General features: G+C 49.1%; 1 protein-coding gene across 1 annotated transcript in view; it reads left to right on the forward strand.

Annotated features, from left to right (window-relative positions):
- MAP2K6 (mitogen-activated protein kinase kinase 6) overlaps positions 1–18,706 on the forward strand; it is an 87,510-nt gene that overhangs the window by 66,505 nt on the left and 2,299 nt on the right. The window contains exon 13 of the transcript XR_008508708.1: positions 11,911–12,007. The gene's annotated coding sequence lies outside the window, so the exon portion shown is untranslated. The remainder of the gene's footprint in view (positions 1–11,910; positions 12,008–18,706) is intronic.

Genomic DNA, 18,706 nt, shown 5'->3' on the forward strand with positions numbered 1-18,706 from the left:
AAAATGGCAGATCCTGTTTCCTCTGCCTCCCCTGCCTGCTCCATGTATGAAATTGTGAAGTCATTCCTGTGTTATCCCAGCTAACATCACAGGGAAGTGAGGAAAAGGACAGGGAAAGTTGAGGTGTGAGGAAGAGAAGAGAGAAAGTTGGGGTCCTTGGGGCTGAATTGAGCTGCCCTTCTTCATCTTTTTTCCTCTCCTTTGGGAGCCTGCCTGGATAGGCACTAGGATTGGCTTCCAAAGTGCAGATATGCCAATGAGCATTCCAGAATCCCCATCCCAGTTCCCACACCAACCAGCTGCCTTTGAGCAGCTTCCACCAAGCTCTTGTGCCCCTGAGGGGCACCTGCAACAGGAGCAGCCACGGTTGTGCTCGTGGTTGAGGTTCTCCAACTCTTTCCAGTCAAGATCTTGCCTGTCAGACATCGCTGCTGCTCTCCCAAATTTTCCTGGTGTTATCACTCCAACACAATTTTGGTTCCAGTTTTGGCTGTCTGGTGCTGGGAGTGATGGTGAAATCAATATAATCATGATGAGACAAGTGGGGATGGCTTCAGACTCACAGAGAGTAGGGTATTGGGAAGGAATTGTTCCCTGTGAGCGTGGGCAGGCCCTGGCACAGGGTACCCAGAGCAGCTGTGGCTGCCTCTGGATCCCTGGCAGTGCCCAAGGCCAGGTTGGATGGGGCTGGGAGCCACATGGGATAGTGGAAGGTGTCCCTGGACTGGATGATCTTTAAGGTCCCTCCTGACCCAAACCATTCTGTGAGTTCATAAATCTGTGAAGGTCTTGCAACGTTTTTGAAGCATACACTGCACCCAAAGGTGATGCAGTTTATTGATGTTAAACACACAGATGTTTAATTCTGTTCCATTTACTTGCTGAATCTTACTAATAGACACTTGGAAGCACCTTCAGACTAAAAGCACATCCCATTTAATACCCAGTGATTGCCTTTAAGGCATGCATATAAATAGGTCTCTTTCAATAGGCTTCTATTAACCACAGGCACTGAAAATAAATGGAGGAACATTACAAAGCATTGACAAATTATTGATGGCAAACATTACCAAGCCACCTTTGTTGTTTGCCTGCCCCTTTCATATTGGAGGGCTTTTGGGAAATAACAATCAAAGCAGCCCCTCCTGCAGGAATCATTACTAAAGCATTTTGCATGCAGATTACTTCAGGCCTCAGCTCCGCGCTCGGCTGGGTCAGGAGAGGAAGGCCAAGATTTGCTGATTGAGATCAGATGGCTGGTGGCGAGAAGGAATCTAGATGACTTAACTGGAGGGATTAGACTCAAGTCTTTTGGCTTCCACTTGGCTGTTTTATAAACTGCACGGCCGGGCCGCGTTCCCTCGGCGTGCGCGCGCTGCGCGCGGGGCGGCTCGGGGCACCAGCCAGTCCCTCAGCGCTGGCAGGGCAGCCCTGCTGGGTGAGAAAGGCAAAACCAGTGCAGGTGGAAGCTAAAATTAGCCCCAGAGCTCCAGCCCTTGCACCTCCAGCCAGGCTGAGCCCGCAGCGCTCTCCAGCCCCGCCGCGGTTTGGTGGGTGATGCCGCAGGGCAGAGCCGCTCTTCCCAGAGCTCCAGACACTGTTCCCAGAGCTCCAGCTGCTGTTCCCAGAGCTCCAGCCCCGTTTCCCTGCCCTCCCCATGGCCTCTGAGGTACCCAAACACAAGCAGTGTCCCAGCAGCTGGCACCTGGCTGCAGGGTAAGGAGCCATCAGGGGTTTTTGTTGCAGGCAGTTTGAAGCCTCACCCATTGGATGAATCCCCACGGGAGCAGATGGAGCTTTCTCCTTTCTCTCAGAGCCTAACCTTTAATTTTACAAGGCTGATTGAAACCAAGAGTGGAAATAAAAAGTCAGAGCTGCTCTGTTTTCCTTCCCCTCCCTTCCATTATCTTCTTTCTTTTCCATCCATCCTCGTTTCACATGCCTCTCGGATTGCGTCCCCCTGGTTTCCCAGTTATTTATTGACCCAGACCTAATTCCTTATTTCCAGAAATGTGTCATGAATCCTGCCTTTGAGTCATTTGCTTTTTTGCTTTCCAGGCTCATCTCTTTGACCACGTTTTCCTGTGAAAGATAAGGATGTAGGGTTTGTGGAGTAATCGCAGCAGGATGCCTGGGCTTCATTCATGGATCTGTTGCCACTGGCTCATTATGGAAAATTAGGAGAGTTATTTCACCTTTCAGTGCCTCACCTCAGTGTCACCATCTGTAAAACAAGGCTCGTAATTGTTATCTCTTCCTCACAGGAGAACTGGGGAGCTTCACTAATGACCATCTGCTAAATGCTCTCAGAGCCTCACATGAACATTTCTACTGAAGTGCAAATTATTATTAGAAACCAGGGATTGTTACTGGATTGATATCAAATCATTGTCGACAGCTTCTCTGCAGGGAAAACTTAGGCACAGCCAACAAGAACAAGCTGCATGTTTTGAAGTTGTGCAGTTGATTATGTTGGCTTTCATCTTCTGGTAAGAGGATCCTCTGCCATCTGAACTCTCTGATCTCTGGGAACACAATTCATCCAATCAATCTGGAGGAAAATAAACCTCTGCAGACAAAAACATTAAGTATCCACCTGAGATCAGATGAAGATGGAAGATGTTAATTAATTCCCAGCCCCCAGCCCTTAACTCTTGCACAGCCAGAGCTTCCCTGGCCCAGCAGGCAGTGCTGGGGGAGAGCACAGGACACATCCATGGCCCATCCCAGGCTTGCAGAGTCTCCTGGGCTCCGTTTTAATTGGAAACATGCAAATATTTAATGATTAAATTGGTGCCACTGAGGGCCCCTATGGACAGTCTGGGGGTCATGTGCTGATCTCGTGGTCCACTCGGAGACTCCATGTGCCAGCAGAGATTCCAGCTGTGGCTCCATTCCAGATGTGGTGGTTTAACCCCAGCCCCAGCAGCTCAGCCCCACAGAGAGAGAGAGCCAGAGGGGTAAAACTGAGAAAACTCTTGGGTTGAGATAAAGACAGATTAATAATTAGAGCAAAAGCCACACATGCAAACAAAGCAGAACAAGGAATTCATTCCCCACTTCCCATGGCAGGCAGGGGCTCAGCCATCCCCAGGACAGCAGGGAGGACAAAGGCCACCACTCCAAATGTCCTCCCTTTCCTCCTCCTTTGTTCCCAAGCCTGACATGGGTGGCCTGGGGTATCCCTGGGGTCACTTGGGGTCAGCTGTCCTGGCTGTGTCCCTTCCCAGCTCCTTGTGCCCTCACTGGAGGGGTGAGGAGCAGAAAAAGCCTTGACTGTGCAAGCACAGCTCAAAAATAACAAAAACATCCCCAGGTTGTCAACCCTGTGTTCAGCACAAACCCCAAACACAGCCCCACAGTGGCCACTGGAAGAAAATCAACTCCATCCCAGTCAGAACCAGTCCAGCAAGGAGCCATCCTGGGCTGAGGGACATCCCTGCACCTCTGCTGACCCTGACCCAGTGAGTTTTCTCCTTGCTCAGCCTCAGTGCTGGCAGCTGATGGGTTTAGTTGAACCTGGAGCTGACATTTAGGACATACAGACAAAGAACCCCCCTGGGACCCCTCTGGGGTGTGCCCCATGTGCCCTGGAAGCTCCACTGGAAATATTACAGGGTGTTGGTTACAGTCTCACTGCAGTGAGTTCTGCAGTTCTTCACCAACAAGACACAAAATGGCCAAAATCTTTTGCTACAAGGTCTTTTAAGGCCAAATTATCCAATTAAGAAATGACACCTAAATTATTTTCACTTTTAACCCAATAACTGATCACTCAAAGTCCACAATGTGGACTTTTCTGTCCAAATACACGAAATCACCCAAACCCATGGAGAAGGAAGAAGGTGAAGGAGAAGGTGAAGAAGAAGGAAGAAGAAGGTGAAGAAGAAGGTGAAGAAGAAGGGGAGAAGAAGGGGAAGAAGAAGGAGCAGCCTCCACCCTAAAACCTCCATCTTGCCCCATATCTATTACTGAATTCTAAACCCTTAAACTCTGATTTTCCACCCTGTGATATCACACACTTCTACCCAAACTCCACACCCACAATCCCAGTTCTGCCATTCCATTTTGGAAGCTTCTCCACAGCCTCAGGTCAGTGCTGTGTTCTCTTGGGGGTCAGTGCCTGGCAGCACAGAAACTCCAAAATTCTCAGCAGCCAGAGCTCCAACCACAGGGAGCCAGAGGAGCCTCTCACCTTTTAGTGCCTGGCCTCATCTGCGTTTTTCAGGAGCTGGGGATGAGAGGGGAGGATGCCTGGAGGCTACAACCCATCACGGGGCATTCAATCGGGACAAACATCCCTATTGACAGCAGAAATGGGGCTGGGGGCTGTGAGGAGCAGAGAGCTCAGCCCTGCTGTGGCACCAAACCTGACAATTTACAGCTGGAGAGGTTCAGGAACAGCCCCCTTCCCCCACTGACACCATGATGTGCCATTAGGGTCACTGTCCTATTTTGCAGGGTTTAAGTAAAATAAATATGGTTTAATGATGCTGCAGTGTGAAAGCATCATGGGTGCTACACTCCCACAACCAAAGCGACACTGAGGGGAAAATGGGTGATGTTTTTGGGATCTGCCAGGGGAGCATCAGCATGGAAAATTGATGACTTTGGGATTTTGAGAGGTGCCAGAGGAATATCAGCATGAAAAATGGGTGACACTGAGATTTTGGGAGCTGGCAGGAGAATATCAGCATGGAAAATGGGTGACTTTGGGATTTTGGGAGCTGGGAAAATGGGTGACATTTTTGGGGATCTTCCAGGGATAAATCAGCATGGAAGATGGGTGACACTGAGATTTTGGGAGCTGGCAGGGAAATATCTAGATAGAAAATGGGTGACTTTGGGTTTTTGGGATCTGCCAGAGGAATATCAGCATGGAAAATGGGTGAGACTGAGATTTTGGGAGCTGCCAGAGGAATATCAGCATGAAAAATGGGTGACACTGAGATTTTGGGAGCTGGGAAAATGGGTGACATTTTTGGGGATCTTCCAGGGATAAATCAGCATGGAAAATGGGTGACACTGAGATTTTGGGAGCTGGCAGGGAAATATCTAGATAGAAAATGGGTGACTTTGGGATTTTGGGATCTGCCAGAGGAATATCAGCATGGAAAATGGGTGACTTTGGGATTTTCGGAGCTGTGAAAATGGGTGACATTTTTGGGGATTTTCAAGGTATAAATCAGCATGGAAAATGGGTGACACTGAGATTTTGGGAGCTGTGAAAATGGGTGACATTTTTTGGGATTTGCCAGGGATAAATCAGCATGGAAAATGGGTGACTTTGGGATTTTGGGAGCTGCCAAGGGTAAATCAGCATGGAAAATAGATGACTTTGGGATTTTGGGATATGCCAGGGGAATATCAACATCCCTGCACTGCACTGGGTCTCTGGAGACAGGACTTGATTCTCTCCAGCAGTGCAGAGTGTGTTGAAAATGGAAAAAAAAATAATAAAATAACCCAGTAATTTTTTAATTAAAAAAGGATAATAACCTCTTGTGTTAAAACTGTGAAAATCAGTCCTCTACATTTAAAAACGGGCTTGTAAAAGCATATGTGCCTTTTGGCTATTTCCTAGAATATATAGCTTTGGTCACATGGCTCTCATTAAGACACCAGAAAATGTTGTAAACTGGCATTTATAAGCTCACCATAGGAAATTTCTGTATTTTTATTTTGAATTTATAATCCCACTCCAAGATTTGCTGAAAGATATAAAACTTTACTTGAGGTTTTGGAAAGGGAATGATGTCTGAACAAAACAGTCTCCTTTTGGTAAAAACTCCCATCTGTTCAAGTTCTGACATGTTCTTCAGGCAAATAAGATTTTTTTTTTTTTCCCTACATGTATTAAAAAAACCAACAAAGCAGATCTGGCTAAGAGTGCAGTCACTGATACTTTAACTGTTAATATTTCATAACATTGCATTTTTTAAAGGTAAAATTACTTGAAATACATATAAACACACTCACTCCCATCTCTGCAGAGCTGAGGAGGCTGCTGGATCCCTGGGTGAATTTAACACTGAAAACAGGGAAGTTTTGGTCACAAAATAAAAAGGAACATGAAAATCAAGGGAGATTTTAACCCCATTTTTTTACACTGAGGTTTGAATAACACCACCCCAGCTTGTAAATAGTATCAGCAGATGGAAACTCCCCTGTTTCCCCCGAGCTCGCATCTCTGGGCACGGATCAAAATTAGAAATAAAACAAACTGATTCACTCCTACAACGCTGAAACGAGGGTTGATGCCCACCATCCCTGAAGATCCGAGGGATTTGGAGGCAGCAGGTTGTCAGAGCAGCCTGCAGGGCTGGTTCCAGCAGCTCTTTCCCAAGCAGGCTGCAGGTGGCAATACATTTATTCCTGATGCTGCCTCTGCCTGAAAGCTCCGGGAGGAGGAGGAGGAGGAGGAGGTTGCTCTCGAAGAAGGAATCCATGGGCAGGGAAATCTGACTGCAGGGAAAGGGGGCAGGAGTGTTGGAACCCTGGTTATTGGGAATTTGAGACTTTCTGTGCTGTCAGGCACTGACCCCCAAGAGAGCACTGCATTTGACCTGAAGCTGTAGAGAAAGCTTCCAAAATTAAATGATAGAACTGGGATCATAAGTGTGGAGTTTAAATAGAAGTGTGCAATATCACATAGTAGGAAAATTAGAGTTTAACCTTTTAGAATAAAGTAATACATATATATATATATATAAAGCAATTAATACATATATATAATGTAAAGCAAGGTAGAAGTTTTAAGGCAGAAGCTACTCCTTCTTCTTCACCTTCTTCTTCATAAGTTTAGATAGTATTATGTAATTAGATAAAAAAGTCCACTCTGTAAGCCACAAGTAGTTAGTTATAAAGTTAGAAGTAAAAATAATTTAAGTGTCATTTTTTAGTTAGACAGTTTATCCTTAAAAAACCTTGTTGAGAGATAGGGCTCAATTTTTAGTTTGTTAGAGTGAAGTGCTGTAGAACTCACAATTTGTGAAACTGTAATATAGATAAAAACTAATAAATATCTAAGTCTGAATAAGAAATACTGTCTAGCACATTTAATCCCAACCCTGACCAAAAAAATATAAAACTCAACATCGAGGCGGAGATCAGGTGGGTTTCCTCTTGGTGGGAAGGGCTCCTTTCTCCCTGTCACCCTCCCAGCCTCTCCCCAGCCCTGGAATTTGTGTGGTGCCAGGAGCTGAGTGGAGAAATCAGCTGGCAGATGGGCAAAATACATCCTGAAAGTGGAAAAAAATGAAATGAGGCATTTTAATCCCCCTTCCCTGACCCCACTGTTGAGCTGTTCCCCCAGGAGCCAGAATCCAGACTGGCAGCTCTCCCTCCTTCCTCAAGCAAGATCAGGCAGAGTAAAACTCAGATTAATTAATGAGGTGATGATTTATAACGTCTCACAGTGTCCACACAGCAATCCCACTCCTGTGGGTGCTCCAGCAGGGCTTTCTCATCTTTTTGGGGTTTTGCTGGGGCAGCATTTTAAATCCTGGGAGATGAAGGGGACAGCCTGGCACAACAGCCTGGGAATACTGGAGGGGACAAAAACCCCTTTTCCATGTGGAGAAATGCTTCTGGAAATGGGGCAGCTGTGCCAGGAGGGCAGGAAAAGGCTCTGATGTCACCCAGGAGCTCGGGCAGAGCAGGGATTTCACCTGCCTGAGGCACAGGGCTCTGTCTGGATGAACAAAATGAGGCTGGGGAAGGCTCAGGTTCCACAGGTTCTTGACATCATCCCAGAGGAGGGACTGGTGCTTGCTGCCTTTTTGTGTGGGCTCTGAATCTTTCATCTCTCCTCTGGAAAATGGCCCTAATTTGCTCTGCTGTGGGAACAGGATTATTATTAAATGGTGGCAGGGAGTGAGTGCTTTCAAATAATATTGCAGAGCACTCGCTGTGCTCTCCTCAGAACTCCAGCAACAGCTTGGCCAGCCCTGAGTGATGCCACGGGTAATTCCCCAGGTGGAGCACGCACAAGAGGGCCAAAAAGGCCCTTTTTGACAGGAAACAATGCCCTGTTTCCCTGTTCCACTCAAAAAACAAGTGCTTGAAGCAAACCCTTGGTGAAGCAGCCCAGTGACACAACTCTGGATGTGTCACTGCACCTGGAAATATTCCTGAGAGCGTTCCCTGCACGCTGAGGCCTCACTCTGCTTTCTCCACCTCACCCTGAGCTTTTTTTGGGGGGGTTCCCATCACCCCTGAGCCATATCTGTCCTCATAGACTCACCTGGGTTGGAGGAAACAAAGATCACTCAGTTCCACCCACACCTTCCACCAGCCCAGGCTGCTCCAAGCCCTGTCCAGCCTGGTCTTAGGCACTTCCAGGGATGCAGGGGTAGCCACAGCTCTAGGAAATCCATCCCAGCCCCTCATCACACTCACAGGGAGGAATTCCTCCCCAGCATCCCATCTAACTCTACCCTCTGTGGGTCTGAAGGCATTCCCTTTGTCCTGTCATTCCTCACTCCTGCTCTACATCCTTCTGGGAGTGAAACCTGCTCATTAACACCAAGATTTTATTCAGGCTCTGAAACCTGCTCATTTACACCAAGATTTTCATCAGGGTCAGAAACCTGCTCAGATTTTAATCAGGCTCTGAAACCTGCTCCTTAACACCAAGATTTCAATCAGGGTCTGAAACCTGCTCCTTAACACCAAGATTTTTTTAATCAGGGTCTGAAACCTGCTCATTAACACCGAGATTTTAATCAGGCTCTGGGTGGTGGATGGGCAGGACACCTCAGCAGCCTCCAGCTTTCCTTTGGGAGCTTCCAAACTGAAGAACAATCCTGGGGTGAGCAGCTGGGGATGGAGATTTCCTTGGAAGGAATTTCTGTGCTGACACCAGGAGGATGGAGGGGACAGACCCAGACCCAAAATGTGGGTGCTGCCTCTCTTCCCTGAGCCCATCCCAGGGAGCAAAAGGGGAAATCCAGCAATACCTCTGGCTTATCAGTGACAGGACAAATTGATACCAGACTTTTATGAGGGTGGGGAAACGTCTCTCCATAAAAAGAATCTAAATTTACCATCGTGTTAACAATTCTGTAAGAGTTTTTGGCAACTCCTAATGGAAATTTCAGGAGCAGATGGAAATATTTGGAAACGTATAGAACACATGAGCCTGCAACATCCATTTTTATTTTCTCATTGGGAGTGTGGAGTGGTTTCAGGTTGCCTTTAAATTTTTTTTTTCCTTTCTTTCTTCTGGATGCTAAGAAAAGCAAGAAGGGAAGCAGGAGAGGATGGATATAGGCAGGAGGGTTTTTTTTTTGGTGTTGCTCACTTGATTCCCCTGTGTGGTCTGTGACAGATTTGAGGGAATGGCACCAGCATGAACAGCCTGGTCCTGGTTTATCTGGGAGCTGGGCAGGAATGGAAGGGCACCTGTGAGGTCCAATTCACCTTTTCCAGGTTAATTTAAGGTGGATTGCCTGTATCCATCTCCCAGGCAGCACGTGGGGTTTAATTAATGAGTGTAAAACCAGTCCCAGAGTTCTCTGATGGACGATAATGTCATGGACTGCCCCTGATGCCCAAGGGCACAGCCTCCCTCGGAGAGGAAAATCCCTGGACAACACTGAAAAGGTGCATCAAATATTTCCAATCCCTGCTGCCCACAGGGCAAGAACAGCTTTTGCTTTTTAGGTGTTATAACCCATCCTAGAGCAGGGAGTTTGGTGCCGCAGGAGGGGAATGAATAACAGTAATAGACACACACAAAAGCTGAGGGGAAAAAAGCTCCCAGCTGCCAAATTTCTGGACCTCTGCTGATCAGGAATAATCAGAAATGAAGGAGTTTTTCCACTTCTCTGCTGTCTGAGCAGCACAAGGGCCAATGCACGGCCTTCCCTGCTGCTCTGCTCTGCTCTGGTGGGTCAGGGTTTTGTGTGGGGAGCTCATCTGGAACCCGAGGCGTTTCCCGAGCTGTTTACATTGTCCCGCTTCCACCGGAGCTCGGCGGCTCTTGGAACATCCATCCCTAAAGCCTTTAATTAGGAGAGACTTCTGGGGCTGGTGGTCGAGGCTTTTATTGTGCTTGGAAGGGCCCGGAGCAGAGGCCCCCGGGCCAGCAGCGGCTCCACAGCGATCCCAGCGCTCCAGGATGGGGCTGGGGCAGGAAAGGGAGGAAACGGAGCTGGGTGATGACAGAGGGGCTCCTCTCACAGCCACCCGAGCAGCCCTCGGGGACAAGGAGCCTGCAGCCCCCAATATGTCCTGCAGAGCTTCCCCTGCACCTCCTTGGGACCGCGGCCTTGCCCGGCACTGCTGTCACCCCTGGGCCCTGCAGGGACAGGGGCAGCTCGGTGCCATTGGCCAGGTCATGCCTTAGGGTTCTGCTTTGTAATTTGTAATCTGTAATCCTGTAGCTCTTCAGTGTGTAACTCTAAACTCCATGTACAGTGGGAGCTGCTGCTTTCCCATTTGGGGCAGACACAACAATTCCTCTCCAGGCCTGGCAATCAAGGACACCTCACTGCCTCAGGCCCTGAGATGGAAACAAAAGGGAGTTGGGGCAGCAAACTTGGGGTGAATGACTTCATTAGCTGGAGCTGTAATTGGAAGATGAACCCCCAATATGTCCTGCAGAGCTTCCCCTGCACCTCCTCAGGAACCGCGGCCTTGCTGGCACTGCTGTCACCCCTGGGCCCTGCAGGGACAGGGGCAGCTCAGTGCCATTGGCCAGGTCATCCCTGGTGCCTCAGGGTTCTGCTTTTTATATTTTCATCTATTTGTAATCCTGCAGTTCTTCAGTGTGTAACTCTAAACTCCATGTACAGTGGGAGCTGCTGCTTCCCCAGTTTGGGCAGACACAACAATTCCTCTCCAGGCCTGGCAATCAAGGACACCTCACTGCCTCAGGCCCTGAGATGGAAACAAAAGGGACTTGGGGGCAGCAAACTTGGGGTAAATGACTTCATTAGCTGGAGCTGTAATTGGAAGATGAACCCCCAATATGCAAATGGAACAAACTGATAAAAGTGTCAAAACCCGTGACCCCCTGTCTATTTTGGGTGGGCTTTGTCTGCCCTAAATGTACCTGAAGGCCCTTCAATAAAATAAACTGCTTTTTATTCTCTGAATTCTGTCTAGCCTCTGTTTTTAGGTAGCCCTAAAAGGCACCATCCCTGCTGGCCCTTGCCTCCTCTGTGCTCAGTTACACACTCAGCCCATCCCCTCTCTGCTTTCCCTGCTCAAACCCTTTTTCCATAGCGGGATTAGCGCGAGGGGTTCGGGTTCAATTTTCCTGCCTGTTGGCTGTGAGACAGGAGCACGCCTGCCCAGACCTGCAGAAGTCGTTCAGGTCCTAAATCCTGTCGGTTGTGTCCCTTCCCAGAGGTTTCTGTGGCACAGGAGCACGGGCTGGGGAGCGTGGCAGGCTCGTGCCCCTCCCGGTGCTGCGGGAAGGTGACACTGGTTTGGTCCTGTCACCTTTTCCTTGGCCCAGAGGCAGAGCCACAGCACCTTCAGGATGCCATTTCTCCCTGGAAAAGGTGCCTTGTAAAACACCCAGGAAGCACTTGGAGTAATTAACCATGCACTCTTCCTAATTTTGCTGTGATCCCATGCATGGTAGGGAAGCTGTTGGGATAATTCCTTTCTTATTGATTAGTAGGGAATAATTGGGTTAGAATACCTGATAAATATTCAGAACACACTTGCAACTGCTCTGAGCAGGTTGGAACCACATGCTCATGCAACTTTACCAGATGTTGTGTATTCCTATTTGTACCAAATCATAAAAAAACCCCAACAAATTCCTTTTTTTTTATTTAAAACAGGCATCAGATATAAAAACTGAAATTAATAAGATTCTATGGGTTGAAAATAACATGCCCGTGAAACCATCTGATGGCAAACATATTAAAAAAACTTCTGTTTTCTTTGCAGGCCACTTTTTATGTCTGTAAGACTTGATGTGAAACCACTTGAAGATAAATGTGAAAGCAACCCAAATTCATTTTATTTGCAAGCGTGAGGCACCCAGGTAGGACATTAATAATAAAAATCAGTTGGGTTTTTAAAAATTAATCCTTTTTTAGTCAGCCAAGGAAGGGGTGTTATTCATAATGCAGGTCTTGCCTGGACCTGTGACTCAGGAGCTGGCAGTGACTCTTCTCTTCCTGCTGTCCTTCCTCTGAGCTGCTTCACCTTTTGGTCCAGACCTTCCTGGATGAGATTTTATCAGCCAAAACTGTTCCCATCCAGCTCTGTGAACCTGGAGTGAGGGCTGGGGGAGCTCCCACCCGTGGCCGCCATCACTGAGAAGATGCTGGGGGAATAAAACACCTCTGAGCTAAAAGGGGAGCCCCAGGAGCTGAACTGGAAGGGCCACAGATACAAAAATGAGACAAAAAAGGGAGTTTTCTTACCCTGTGGGCTGGACCAGCTCTTGATCTCTGATCCCTCTGTCCTGTCTTTTATTAAATCCATTCCTAGAGCTGCATCAAGTCCCTCCAGTGCAGCTGGAGCTCTCCAGATTTTTCCTCTCCACTTTGGTCTTCTCCTGTCAGCACAAATACTCCAAGGCAGAGGGGACAAGTGGTGTTGGAAAACAGACAAATGAGAAAATAAAAAAAAACAAAAAAACCAACCCAAAACACAAATTCCCCTTTCCTTGGATGTCTGGAAAACTCTGACCTGCTGGGGGGATGGAGGGAGGTTAAACACCCTCCAGGTAGTAGGGTAAGATGAGCCTCCCCAGGCTGAGGAAAATGATGCTGGGTGCTGAGTGTTTGACAAAAAACTGGCTCGAGTTACACCAAATTGTTTCCTCATCATCAGTCAAAATTACCATTCCCTTCCTCCTCCTCCTCCTCTGTCTCCTGAAATGCAAGAAGATGAAAAGAAGAAGGGAGGGGGACAAGAGGAGGGGATGGGGACAGCTCAGGAAGTTGGGGTGGGGAGCTCTGACCACTCCAATGCCTGCCCTGTTCATCCTGCAGGGGATTTGGGAAGAGCTGGGGCCGAAGCCTTGCTGAGGATTCACACCTGGCCTTTGCAGGGGGGATTTTTCTTTTCCCAGCTCCAGTGGATGCCAGAGTGCTTCCCTCACAAAGCCCAGCTGGGGTGAAATGCAAAATTCAGCTTTGCCTCCCGTCCCTCGTGCTGCAGGCTCTGCCCAGGGATTGCTGTGGCTGCTGCTAATTCACGTCAAGGTCTACAGGAATAACCATGGAAAATACTTGGCATGGCTCAGGCCCCCACAGAACACAATTAAATATATCTCACTATTATGCTTTGTCTAAAATTATAGTCCCTAAATACCTCTCATGCCTCTCACAGCTGGTGGGTCTAAATTTAGGGGTTCCCTGTGAGTGGCATGGTGGGATCAAGCACTCTTGTGGGAGGGGACACTCAGGTCAATCTGTGGCCACAACATTTTGCTTTCCCAAATCCCTCTGTGAACTTCCACAGCTGCTTGAAGGCCCCTCAGTTGTGCAGGTGTTGCACAGCCACTGGCACAGCTGGGAATGGGGTTGTGGTTCTCACTCATCCCACCACTCACCCACCCATCCCAGCACCCCTGGGCACAGCTCTGCCCCTGCCCAGCAGCCCCAGGGAAGGAAAGGGCTCTTTCAACTCCTCATTTCCCAGTGGGACTTTATTTTTCTTTCCACCACCTCTTGACCTTGGATGTGGAAATAACGTCCAGAGAGCTGAGAAAGTTCTCAGCATCTTCTTTCCTTCCTGCAGACATCAAAAGGGGATTGTGGGCTCCATCAGAGATTACATCATGGCTGGTTTTGATCCTCTCAGCAGAGGAGACATAAATCTTCTTCCTTTTCTTTCTCTGTTTGGGTGTCGATTCTTTCCTGTGTTCTGAAGTTTCTCAGGAGAAAATGTAAACGGGTTTCATAAGCTGATTTTCTGCCCACAGATTTTTACCTTGGTGATTCTCACCATTGCTGCTGGGTGGAAAAAGGATTGACAGGGGTGCAGAAAGGGCAGCAGGAGTTGTAACAGTGCTGATTCAGTAGAAGCCCAGCTGTGCTGCTGTGGTGGGGAGAAGCCCCCAGCAGTTTGGTAATGCTTGTAATGCTGGTGTCAACTTTTCAGCATGGCCAGGCTCTCCAGATAATCCCTGTCGTGGACATCTCTGGCATTAACTGGGGAAGCCTCACTAAGACTGGAAGTGCAGGGCAAAAAATCAGTATTTCTGATTTTACTGCAAGGAGAGAGCCTGGGCACCCCATTCCCACAGAGCTCCCAGTTTGGCTGTGGAGCTTCTTCCAAAATCTGCTGGGTGATGGAGCAGAAATGGGGCCCTGGGGTCTTCTCAGGTGAGGATCACCTGGCCAAGGACTGTTTAAAGTACCCAAAATCTTACACCTCTACCTGGGAGCTCCTTTCCCAGAGGGGTCTGCTCCTACCCCTGCCTGCCCCAGGTTCCTCATTCAGAGATTCCTTTCCATCCTGATGGAAGTTGGAGGAGGGAGGAAGGTAAAAAAGGTAAATTTCACAGACCAGGAGTGAACAGGGCCAGATCTGCAGCTGCTGGAGCTGTTCTTGAGCTGCTCCTGGAGCTCCCGTGTCCCCAGCAGCTTCACCTCCCATGTCTCATCCTCTGTGTGAGTGACTCCTGCCTGGACAGGCTCCACTGGGACAATACTGATGGGTTTGTGATGTCTTTTTAATCTGCTGGAGAAGCTACTAAGTAAATATATTCCACAGAGGAATTTCTCTTTTCCCGTGTGCGTGTCGGAGAACTCGCTCTGCAGGCAGCACCGGGGTGTGGGCCTGGTCACCATCACCATCATCATCATCATCATCATCATCATCAAATCACAGAATCACTGGGGTGGGAAAAGAGATTCAGATTGTTGTGTCTAACCACTCACCCAGCACTGCAAGGCCACCACTAAACCCTGTCCCCAAGTGCCACATCCACACATTTCTGAACCATCCAGGGCTGGTGACCCCAGCACCGCCCTCCATCCGTGCCCGGAGCTGCCGTGCAGGCTCAGCTCGGCCTCCAGCCCAGGTGTCCAGGCAGAGAACACACAAACTGCACGCAGCAGCCCCCTGGGGACACCTGGGAACACGTCCCCTGTCACAGCTCCCTGCCACAGCTCCGTGTCACAGCTCCCACCCCTGTACAGGACACCCAGGAGGGGACACACAGCCTGGCATCACCCACACCAACCCTTCACTGGGCTGCTTTCAACCTCCGCAATGAAAAAATTTCACTGATTTACAGCCAGGAGCGTGGAAAAGAAAAAAAAACACCATGGGAATGGGGCAGGGGGGAGGGAAGGTCATTCCAGTTTCTTCCTGCTTGCAGCTTTCAGATCCAGGATATGGCTGAATGGCAGCCTCCACGCTGCATTTATTTTTAAGCCACTGATAGCTTGTGGAGTGACCTCGCTGTGCAGCACCAACATCGGCCAAGGAGCTGTTTTTTTCCGGCCCTTCGACGTCAGATTGCTTCCTTTGACACCTCTGAGAGCCAAAAAATGGGAAGCATTCTCTTCCCAAGGTGACTTTATTTTTTCCCCCCTCTGTGATAGCGCTGCTGGGGCTCGCTCTCAGGCTGGGGGCTGTGGAGGCGTGGATGGCACTGCCCTGGGGACACGGCCCCTGGGGACAGCTGGAGGTCACTGCTTTAGGGCAGAGGTGCCTAAATTATCTGATCTTTAGGAAAAAAATTGCCTTGGCTGGAGCCAGAGTTGGGGCAACTTGACCTTCATTTAAAAGACTCTGGAATGCACTCGTGATTTTTTTTTTTGCATTTTTTTCCTTTTTTATTTTTCCTTTTCAGGGCAGCTGGGGCTTTCCAGGATATCCCAGCTCCCATCTCCATAACCTGTTTACTGAATTCTTAGATTTAGTTTCCCAAGCTCATTCACAACTTAGTGCAAACAATTGAGCGCTGCTCGAGGATCTGAACACCAGGAAAATGCTTCAGCCCCATTTCTGAAAGCATTTTAAGCACAGAAATAACACAGAAATAACACTAAAATATCCCAGAGTTTATTTGTGACTCCAGCAAATTTCTTGCCTAATTTTGCCTGTTCCTAAACCATGGCTTTGCTCTGAGTTCCTGATCACACCCCACGTTATCAGTGTGGGAGATGTCTCTGTCCATTCCTCCACTGCAAACTGGAACAGAGGAGTTTATTATAAAATAAAGATGGAACTGGTTCAGCTCCAGGTGCAGGTGCAGGTCCCAGTTGCAGCTTCTTTTTTCAGAACCTCTGTGAGCAGCCTGGTCTAGTGGGAGGTGCCCCTGCCCTGGAACAAGATGAGCTTTAAATCTCTTCCAATCCAAACCATTCCATGATGATTCCGCCAGAAAATTCCTTGGAATTCAACAGGAAGATTGGCTGGAGGACACCATCATGTGAGTAAATGAAACTGCCCAGTGCTGCTCTGCACAGACCTCCAGGGCTGAAAAAAGAGAAAAAGGGTCCCAACCCCCAGGCTGGGACGTGCTGGGTGCCCATCCCCAGCTCTGCTTTGTCTCTGTCTTGCCTCCAGCACCTCAAAGCCACAAAAATCTGCCTGACGGGGATCCTTCAAAGGCTTTTCCTGCATCACTCACCAAGGAGAGGGCACCAGGGCTCAGATAGGGATTTCTGAGCTCAGAAATGTCAGGAGGAAGCGATGGACTCGGAGGAAATTCTTGCGACGGTCTCGGAGGAAGCGGGAGATGTGAAAATACACGATGTATTTTCCTCCCACAAGCTGTGTGCTCTGTTTTTATTATCATAAACCTGGGCCTGGAGGATGTCAGCTTGTTTATTTATTTGTTTAAATGAGGTTTCGCTCCTTGTTCAAACATTCCCATGTTGGCAGCTGCTGCTCTGCCAGGCCCTGTCCTCCCCTCCTGGAACCAGGGACGTGCCAGCCCAGGCAGTGTCTCCAGCAGGTGGGAGGTGCTGAAGGTGGGGGAAATATTTGGGTATCCCCCCCCAGGGTATCACTGGGCACTCCCGGGATGGTGACACCACCATGTCCTGGCGCGGCCTCCCTAGGCTCAGGCCTCCTCTCCAAACTCTTGGAGTATAATCAGGAATATCCCATTTGTTGGCCTGTCCCCCTGAGTTACCATCTTCCTTCTCCTTCCTTGCCACCTCCCCTGTGCAGAGCAGCTCCTGCAGGTGTGTGCTGGAGGGGGGTCCCACCAGTGCCCACTTTTCTGTCGTTTGGAGCTGTTCTCTGGAAAATCACACTGCACTTCTGCATCCTGAGGGCTTTCCAAGGGCTGCCCAGGCAGTGCTGGATGTTGTGGTGGTGATGGCCCCTTCCACCCTGAGCTCCCCCAACACCTGGGGCTGTTTCCAGGGAGTCTGAAGGATTCCAGGAGCCCCAAATAACATCGTGCTCAACCCAGGTCCTGCTCTCTCCACTATGGAGGTGAAGGGGACTTTATTTATCACCTCACACTGCTCATCCCAAGACCCTTGGCTGGGGGGCTCCTCCCCTGGACATGGGGCTTGTCCCCCTGGCTGATCCCGGCCTCTCCCACGGGGTCACTCTGCCAGGAAGCCGCTCTCACCCCGGGGAGCCTCGGGAGATGCACCTGGGAGGAGAAGCACTTTGCTGGAGGAAGAAAACAGGATCTCACATATAAACAACATCCTCAATGGCTCAGCAAGTGAGTCGCTCTTTCCAGAGCCTGTTTTCGAGCTGCTGTCGTGTCCCCCATGCCCCACCCAAGCTACAAAGGGGAATTAAACCAAGCAGGAACCACCAGAGCCCCCAGGATGGGGCTGTCCCTCTGCTTTTTCCAACCATCCATCCCTGGATGGACCCAGTGAGGGCAAGTGCTGCAGAGATGGAGGGTAAGAATAACTCCTGCCTCCTTTCCAGAAGATGTTTGGGGCTGGAATGTACCTGTAGGATGCGAATTCCACCTTCCAAGCTGTTCATGATTAATCTAAAACTTACTTGGGGCTGAAATAGGCACATAGGACAGAACATCTCTTGGGACAAAGCTGGGGCTTTCCCAAAGACTCACCTGTGCTCCTTCCAGAGGATTCCTCACCAGGAAGAGAGTTTTTCTGGATTTTGCATCCAGGTGGTAGAATCTCCACGTTTCTGGAATGAATTCTCTGGTATTCTGGACTCTTTGGTCATGGCACCAAGCAGAGCACCCCCCACACTGAATTTTGACTAATTAAAAAAAAATAAAGCAGACAACTTTTATTTTTCACCATTTATTCCTCCCTCCTCTCCACAAAGCTCAGATAACTGAGGACAGCATTCCTGTCAGCCCAATCAAAGCTGATTGTCAATCCCAACCAAAGCTGCTTCCCCAAGGGATCCCACTGGACCAACTGGGGCATGAGGACATCCCAAAGGGTTAAACTGCTGCCCAGCACAGGAAACCTGCAGGCAGAGCCAGATTCCCAGGGAGGAAACCTTGTGTTTGTGGTGTGAGAGAAGGTGAGCGCGGCGTTACCGTGGCTCGCGAGCGGAGCAGAGGTCAGCGGCGTATCCTGCTGCAAACTTCCTGAGCGACCTCCAAGGAGAAAACAACAACCCTGGCGTGGCATGGCATGGGATGGGACGTGGAGGGTTTGTTTTTCCACTCTGATCACCTTGGACCTACTTTCTCACCCTGGCTGGTGGTTGCACGCTCTGTCCTGCCCCAGCTCCAGCTCCTCCTGTGGCCCCAGCACTGGATCCGGGCATTAAAATATTTTTTAAATGTTTCTCTGGCATGACTGGTTGTGTTTTT

Source organism: Molothrus ater, chromosome 19 (assembly GCF_012460135.2).
Source record: "Molothrus ater isolate BHLD 08-10-18 breed brown headed cowbird chromosome 19, BPBGC_Mater_1.1, whole genome shotgun sequence".
NCBI lineage: Eukaryota > Metazoa > Chordata > Aves > Passeriformes > Icteridae > Molothrus > Molothrus ater.